Source organism: Lissotriton helveticus, chromosome 10 (assembly GCF_964261635.1).
Source record: "Lissotriton helveticus chromosome 10, aLisHel1.1, whole genome shotgun sequence".
Classification (NCBI taxonomy): Eukaryota; Metazoa; Chordata; class Amphibia; order Caudata; family Salamandridae; genus Lissotriton; species Lissotriton helveticus.
This window is the reverse complement of record NC_136071.1, coordinates 184,220,402-184,229,016: the sequence shown is the minus strand read 5'-3', so window position 1 is coordinate 184,229,016 and position 8,615 is coordinate 184,220,402. Positions and strand designations below refer to the sequence as shown.

At 44.8% G+C, this 8,615-nt stretch overlaps 1 protein-coding gene across 1 annotated transcript in view; it reads left to right on the top strand.

Annotated features, from left to right (window-relative positions):
- The first annotated feature begins 224 nt into the window (after positions 1-224).
- Positions 225-8,615, top strand: part of LOC144786107 (ATP-sensitive inward rectifier potassium channel 12) — a 236,252-nt gene continuing 227,861 nt past the window's right edge. The window contains exon 1 of the mRNA XM_078665062.1: positions 225-667. The gene's annotated coding sequence lies outside the window, so the exon portion shown is untranslated. The remainder of the gene's footprint in view (positions 668-8,615) is intronic.

Here is an 8,615-nt window from a genome sequence, read left to right as displayed (position 1 = left end):
GTCGAAGGAGGAAGAAGAGGGTGGACCTTGCAGGCGCAGAGACCCTGAAGAGCAGCGCGGAGAAAGTGCTGATGGCGGGGATTTGCCTGTATTTAGCAGAAGGGTCCCGGCGGCGGCTGCTGTGCGCGGGCAGAGGCGGGCGGTGGGAGGCGGCAGCGCAGACTCGTGGCCGCCGCTCCCCTCTGCCACTGGCTGCTGCCGCGGGCGCTGTCTGCCGGCTTCAGTGAGCACTAGAGGAGCCGCGCGGGGGGCAGCAGAGCCGGGCAGGGAGCCAGCCAGTGCCCGCGCAGAGGCGGCAGCAGGTGGGCAGGGGCCTCCCCTCCCCGACTCCAGGTACGCGCGGACCCACCGGAGGACACCATGAGGCTGCACCTGGGAGGGGTGCCGGTGACCCTCTACCTGCCCCAGCCCAGAGGGGACGAGAGCACCTGAAGGGGCGGGACTTCCGCGGCCCCCCCACCGCACTCACTTCTGGATCTGTATTTCCAAAGGGCCTTATCTTTTCGAGGAATCTTTGTGAATATGCTTATTTTTCCTGACTTGCCATGGAGGGGCTTGTTTTCGGCCGGAGCCCGGAGGAATATGTTTGGGGGCAGGAGAGAGGCCAGGCCCGGCAGATAACTGTCCTGGAACATACGTGTGTGCGCTGAACTCCGCGCAGTGAGAGGTAAGATGATCCTGGTAACAGGTGCATCACACCAAAACACATACAATAATATTTAACAGGCATTGGATTTACAGCAGAAGCAAAATAGGAGCCGAAAAGTTCATTTTTGATGTTGTAATCCCCATTTCGGCACTGTAACTTAATCTCAGTTAGCAGGGCACGCTATTTAAAAAAAGACACAAAGTGTTCCCGCTCCAAATATCCTGGGATATTATTACACGCCCTTAGCACTCGGGATGAGTGTGCTGGGATATTATTACACGCCCTTAGCACTCGGGATGAGCGAGCGCTCGGTGGTGACCGGCGGGGAGTCCGTTCTTGTGCTCAGTAATTGTTGCTTCCAGTCCCAGCCCCCCCATGGTCCGCCTGACATTTTCTGCCTTCTGCCTGTGGTTTGTTATGTTGCATTTTTGACTCTTTGTGTTGACGGTGTGTCCTCTGCAGGGCGCAGTGTGTGTGTGTGTGTGTGTGTGTGAAAGAGAGAGTGAGTCGGTCATTTCATCCTCAGACAGCTATTTGCCGGCCCCCACAGAATATCGTTTTTTTTTTGGGCAGCACAGTGTCAGGAAGAGACACACACGAACAACATAACATATGGAGAACAACAAACACACAGGCATACGCACACACAAACTACGCTGCACACGGCACTCTTAACACACACCGAGACACACATATCTCGCACAATCTACACACACACACACCAAATCCACTTACCTCACACACTTACAAAATGCGCGCCGCACATTACATCTCACATATATCTAAAGCACTTTCGCATCAGCATCCCTTAGTGCCAAGCACACAGCACGAGGTGGTACATCTCATGCACACCTACATATGCAGATCTTGCCCCCCCCCCACCGGCGGTCACCCCATCCACCCTCCTACCCACACACACCACAGCCGCATTGGCAAGAGTCTCTACCTCGTGCCCAGGGGCAGCCAGAGACATGTCTCACTTGTCAGAGAGTCTAATTTATGTGACATCTCCTGCCTCTGAATCTCCGTGCCATAAATTACCAGAAATAGGGCTATTTCTGTGCTAGCAATTAGCACCTGCTGCGAAGTATGAGAACTATTCTCAAAATGCAGATTTCATGCTGAGAAAAAGTGTTGTGGCAGTCAGAACTGGCGTCGCATCCGTGCGGACGGACAAGGGCCCAAAATCCAGTTTCACCTTTACTTGTTCAGAGTAACCCCCTCTAAACAACCCCCTCCCCCGCCCCATCCCATGTAATCACGTTGCTCTATGCGTAATGATGCGCTCATATAACCTGACGTCCTGATACCTCTCGTGAAGTTTGACTTGTTCTCTGTGCAGGAGGTGGCAGTGCTAAGCCCTCGACGGTAGGGGGCGCTAAAGCATGGAAGCCTTCATATTGCATTTGGCACAGTTTCTAGCCACTGCGGTTTGAGCACATAAGTGATAAGATAGGAACAGGGTTGGATTGGGATCAAAAATTGGCCCCGGCACCCTAAAAAAAAGTGGCCTGCATTTGCGGATTACGTCTTTTCACAAAGCCCTGCTTTAGGGTTTTAAGCGTTATAAAAAGAAGGAGGGTTTCTATAAAAAGAGGCATGTTTTCTTAACTTCACTGAGATAAAAAAATGAATTCAAATGTTTCCAGGACTCTGTGCATGGATTAGTTCACAATGGTAAACCACACCTGAATATAAATGAGGCCACTACTGCTAGGGCCCCCTGCTCAATATGCATACTTTAATGGGCTGGCCCAGCGAGAAACTGAGAATGACACCTCCGTCCCATTGGTAAAAAGGGAGGTAAACAGGACTCATCTGCCCCTGGAAAGACTCTCAGGCAGGGGCGGCTCTGGGCTCATGGCGGCCCTGGGCAGGGAGCGTAGGTAGGGGGCCCTGGAAGAGGGGGTCTGGGCGGCGGCGGAGCCCCCCGGAGCTCAGGAGGGGGGGGGGGTCAGGGTGTTAGGAAGCAGAACCGTGCCGGAGGCCACCAAATCCCGGCCTGGGGTCGCCACGCAAATATGTATCCATTCTCAGAGGATTATTATATTAAGGATATATATTGGCGTGGAGGCCCCTGGGGTTTGGTGGCCCTGTGCAGGTGCACAGCTTGCACATGCCTAAGGCCGCCACTGTCTCAGGCCCTCACTGGGCCGCTGGCGGCATCTGAACAGCACAGACACAGCCCAAATCGGCCACCACGCTGGCCAAAAAAGCCACCCACAGCTGCACCTCAGATACCGGCCCATCGCCCATTGCCTGAGTGCCCACCCTACCAATCCGACCCTGGATAGGTAGATACAATAGCTTGTGCCATCCCGGGTCGACGGGAGTGAGGAGGAGACAGGGGCATATAAGAAGCTATGGGGGGAGGGGGATAAATTACATACCCCACAGGCCAACAGGGAAGCACTTTGTCTGATGCCCTTGTGTACTAATGCCTTCAACTGCAGGGGCCTGAGTTTGTTACCATGGACACATGTTTGAATCACTGCATGTCCATTTGGCCTTCATTTTTAAGAAAGCATATAAGGTACCCTCGAGTTGTGTAACAATACAGACCTGTATTGAGATTTAGCTGCGCAAAGAAACACCTTTTCAAGTGAAAATGCTATCAACAATCATGTCTAGTGGTACGTGATGTATGCCATTAGATCACATGCATTGCTTGTTGTGGTTGCTCTTAGATTACATGTATTGCTTGTTGTGTTTGTCATTAGATCACATGTATTGCCTATTGTGTTTGTCATTAGATCAAATCTATTCTCTGTGGTGTTTGCCATTAGATGAAATGTATTGCCTGTGATGTCTGCAATTAGATCACATGTAGTTCATGTGACGTCTGCTATTAGAGCACATGTATTGCCTGTGGTTTTTGCAATTAGATCACATGTATTGGTTCATGTGTTTGCCAGTAGATCACATGTATTGCCTGTGATATTTGCCATTAGCTCACATGTATTACCTGTGGTGTTTGCCATTAGATCACATGTATTGCCTGTGGTTTTTGCCATTAGATCACATGTATTGCCTGGGGTGTTTGCCACTACATCACATTTATTGCATGTGGTGTTTTTCATGAGATCACATGTATTACCTGTTGTGTTTGTCTGTAATGTTTGCCATTAGATCACATGTATTGTCTGTTGAGTTTGCCAGAAGATCACATGTCTTGCCTGTGGTGTTTACCATTAGGTCACATGTATTGCCAGTTGTTGTAGCCACTAGATCACTGGTATTGCCTGTGGTGTCTGCCATTAGATCATATACCTTGCCTGTGGTGTTTGCCATTAGATCACATGCATTGCATGTGGTGTTTGCCATTAGATCATGTGTATTGCCTATGGTTTTTGCCATTAGATCACATGTATTGCCTGGGGTGTTTGCCACTACATCATATGTATTGCCTGTGGTGTTTTTCATGAGGTCACATGTATTACCTGGTGTGTTTGTCTGTAATGTTTGCCATTAGATCACATGTATTGGCTGTGGAGTTTGCCATCAGATCACATGTCTTGCCTGTGGTGTTTACCATTAGATCACATGTATTGCCTGTAGTTGTAGCAATTAGATCACTGGTATTACCTGTGGTGTCTGCCATTAGATCATATACCTTGCCTGTGGTGTTTGCCATTAGATCATATGCATTGCCTGTGGTGTTTGCCATTAGATCATGTGTATTGCCTGTGGTGGTTGGCATTAGATCGCATGTCCTGCCTGTGGTATTTGTCTGGAGTGTTTGCCGTTAGATCACATGTATTGTCTGTGGTGTTTGTCATTAGATCACATGTATTGCCTGTAATGTGTATTGCCTGTGGAGTTTGCCATTTTATCTGATCTTCTGCCTGTGGAGTTTGCCATCAGATCACGTGTATTGCTTGCTGTGTTTGCCATCAGATCACGTGTATTGCCTGTGGTGTTTGCCACAAGAGCACATGTATTGCCAGTGGGGCACGAGAAAGGCCACTCAGGTACACACTGTAGGTGTAGTTCAATTGAACTGAACCGCAACTAATACTCATAGAAAAAAGAGCTTCTAATTTTTTATTAAAAAAATAAATAAAAGTCTAGGACTTTAATCAAGGTGTTCTGGTTACGCTCAGTGATCCGGTAACCGGTAGCCTAGGCTAAGTTCTCACAAAGACTAGATTCAGGGGAGAAGATGTAGCCTAACAGCTAGAGCTGTTGACCTCGAAGCTGGGGAAACAGGTTTGAGTCTCGGCAGGGATGCTCAACATCCTGTGATTCTGGGCAAATCACTTAATCTCCTCGTGCATAAAAAAATGAATGTGTCCATCTGTAATGCAACTAGTGCTCATGTAAACCGCTCTGATACCCGATACCTGATACCTTTGGGCGAGTTTGTACTATATAAATATTACCCCCCAAAAAAAGATCAAACATTGATGAGACCGATATATTTGCTTATAATGTGAAAACACATGCAGTGTTAGCACACTAGATGACATGGGAGGAAGCTAGCAGGAGTGTAGAAAGGGGACTATTGGTGGGAAGGTCCTTGTGCAGTTCAATGCAGGCAATCAAGTGCACCCTGAAGGCTACTTCCAAACAGCCAATAGCAGTAGGTGAGAGATACATTTTCCACTGAACTCAGCCAAGCCATCCCGTATTTGAGTATTTCACTTCACACAGAAGTTTTAACCATACTAAGAAGCTGCACCGAAGTCTGTCTAAAGTTCCGGAAATTTGAGACCACTTGATGACTTCCTCTGTGCTTGTTAGTCTGGAGTTGAAGGTGATGTATTTGGATGCCTAAAAAAGCTGCACAATAATGACATGGAGTCACCTAGTGATCCTGTTGCTAAGTTTGTGCATTTTAGATGAAAAAAAAATGTCTACAACCTAGAATTGCTGAGGCATCACATATCAGTCACATAAAGAAAGCCTGTAGCAATGCATGACGTCACTACCGTTGAGATGTTTTTCAGTGGGAGACTGGTTGTGAAGGGGCTGTAAGTCCTACGATGGCTGCTTCCATATCATTGTTGATTTGGTGGCAGCCAATCAGATTTCCACATGAGATATGCCAGCCCGCAAATCCTCCATAGTATGATATACAAAGTTTCTGAGCCTTAATTCTTCAAAAGCTACTGAATGGATTTACAACAAATGACAAAAAGCAATGTTTCTGAATATAGATCTAGCCTCCTATCAAATTTGCTGCAAATCCATTCAGCGATTTCAACTGTAGCTGTCTCTAAAGTTCCTATGGAAACATGAATGGGGAAAACGCATTTGGGAACCTCTCCTTTTTCTGCCCCCCCCAGCTTGATGTATTCCTCCAAAAACTTTCCTGGGTAGGCTACAGAGAATTTTTTTTTGGGGGGGGGGGGGGATGAGTTTCCGGAACATTGGTCAGACTTTGCCAAAAATACAAGCAAACCAAAACATGCATTTCCTATGGAAATATGGGCCAGATGCATCAAGCATCCATTTTGGGATTCCTTATTAGCGAAAAATAAGGAATCGCTAATAAGGAATAGCAAAATGGAATGCATCAAGCAATCACTACAAAAATAGCGATTCCTTAGAATTCCTTAATTGCGACTCGCAAATTGCGAGTCGCAATTAATGAATACCTCCCCATTCATTCCTATGGGCCCAGAGGCCCATAGGAATGAATGGGAAGACAATCTCAATTTGCGAATCTCAATTAGCGATTCGCAAATTGAGATTGCGAGTTTAAGCGTGCAGGGGTGTCCAAAGGACACCCTGTTGCACCCCTGATTTTGATCTGTGCACTTATGTTGCGCACACACATGCCCTTAGGGCATGTGTGTGCGCAACATGAAACTTTGAAATATGCACAAAAGTGCAGTTTTGTAAGTATTTGCAAATTACCATGAAGTTCTACTTCGTGGTAATTTGCGTGCCCTATTAGCGAATTCGCTATTTTTGAAACTTTCATGCATTGCATTTAAGGAATCTCAATTTGAGATTCCTTAAATGCAAACAATCGCAATTTAGCGAATTCTCTATTTGCGATTTTTGCATTTGGGATGATGCATCCCAAATGCAAAAATACCGGTCGCAAAGGGGCAGATTCTGAGAATCTGCCCCTTTGCGACCGTTTTGTAGCTTGATGCATCTGGCCCTATGATCCTAACTATAACTACCCAGAACACCACTGGGTAATATATATATATATATATATATATATATGTGTGTATATATATATATATTAAGCGAATTTCTAAAGTTTTTTTATTGTAAAGTAAAATATAATAATAATTCCTAACTATCATGTCACTTTAACCTTTGCTTTTTCAGTGACTATATATATATATTAATATTGAACTTACTTGGTCACCAGAAAGAAAATTTGTGTGCAATGAGATGAGTACATGAAATATTGATTTCATGAATCTAAGGACCCCAGATTGGCCGTTCTTGTAAACATAAGGGTGTGCTTCAAATGTCTTTCTAATTGTTATAAATTTGTGTATACAATTGTTTGTTGCAACCAATGGTACTCTTTGGGTAGTGGGTGCCAGAAAGATCAGAATAGCACCCCGATAACAGTAGAACATTTTGTGTTGATAAAAACTCCTTGTGCTCACACTGTGAATTGTTGACTGCAAATGATCACTAGATGTGCGATTCCATCTCTTATCTCTGTATATGGGAACACTACTACCTCTCTCTTTTTTTAATATATATTAATATATATTCATTAAAAAAACAAAGGATAAAGTAACTTTAGAGTTACGTAAATATCTCGTTGCCAACATGTGGTTTTGAATTTAAAAAAAACACAGAAATTCACCAGTTATAGTGATCAGAGCCCTGTCATGCACTGCTTATAACCTCACATATTATATAACTCATGATATGTTCTGACATCATTTCTGCCATCACGGATGACATCTCAAATTGCATAATTGATGACATCACTGATGACATCATCCAATGAGTGTGTTTTTGATAGTTTACATAATGATGGGTAATTACCATTTTACTTCTCTACATAATTTTGCACAGTCTGCGTCCAGCTACTGGGTGTAAGTGTTTACAAAACACATGTGCTCTTAATACATCATAGGTGTGTAGAGGTATTAAACATGTTAAAAATGTTTGTATTCAGGAGTAACTCTGTGTGTAGGTGACAGTTGATGACTATGTCCAGTATGTTCCACATAAGATTTTTGGCTGTGCAGAAAAAGTTTCCATAGGGTAAAGATTCCACACTAACTAATGTGAGCAGCCTTGAGTATTTAGGCAGAATCCACCAAGCATAATCATTTCTATATAACATTGAAAACTGTGTACACCAGGTACTAACTTGTGTGCTTGATTAGCTTCAGAAGATGGGCTATCTGTAAAGTTTCTACCATGGTATGAAGGCTGCAGGTCATATGACCTCTCAGGTACCTTCAGACGTAGTGTAGTTTTAAGAGAATAGTGTCTCTTTCGAGAAGGCTTTCATAGAGTGAGCATGTTCTTGGCAGATACTTTATAATACTCAGTGGTGTGTTTCTCACGAGAGTTTCACTGCCAGCAAACAGTGTTTATCAGAGTAAACTCTCTCCATAACATAAACACTGTTTTCAGTACCCACTTTTCTACTCACGTCAACTTCATATCTCACAAGAGATATTTGTAACTGTGAAGGGTTTGACACAGGTTGTGCTTAGCAGGGCATTAGTTATATAACATGACGTAAGTGTCTGGAAGAAGGTGGTCTTCTCAGAACTGTAGTGCACAGATTGATCATCGTATGCAGTAGAGGTTACCCATCTATGTGTGGTTGAGTGTCAACATCAGCTCAGCTCCATATGAAGTGTATGGCATAGGGCCAATGCTGAACTTAACAGAAGCTTGCTACACTTAAGGCGGTAGTATGTGTGATGGCATTAGTGATGGTTCCTATTATTCTGAGCTAATTTGTACTTATTTTCATACCTCTAATGCCATGATCGTTTATAGAAAAGAAGCTTGGATGATG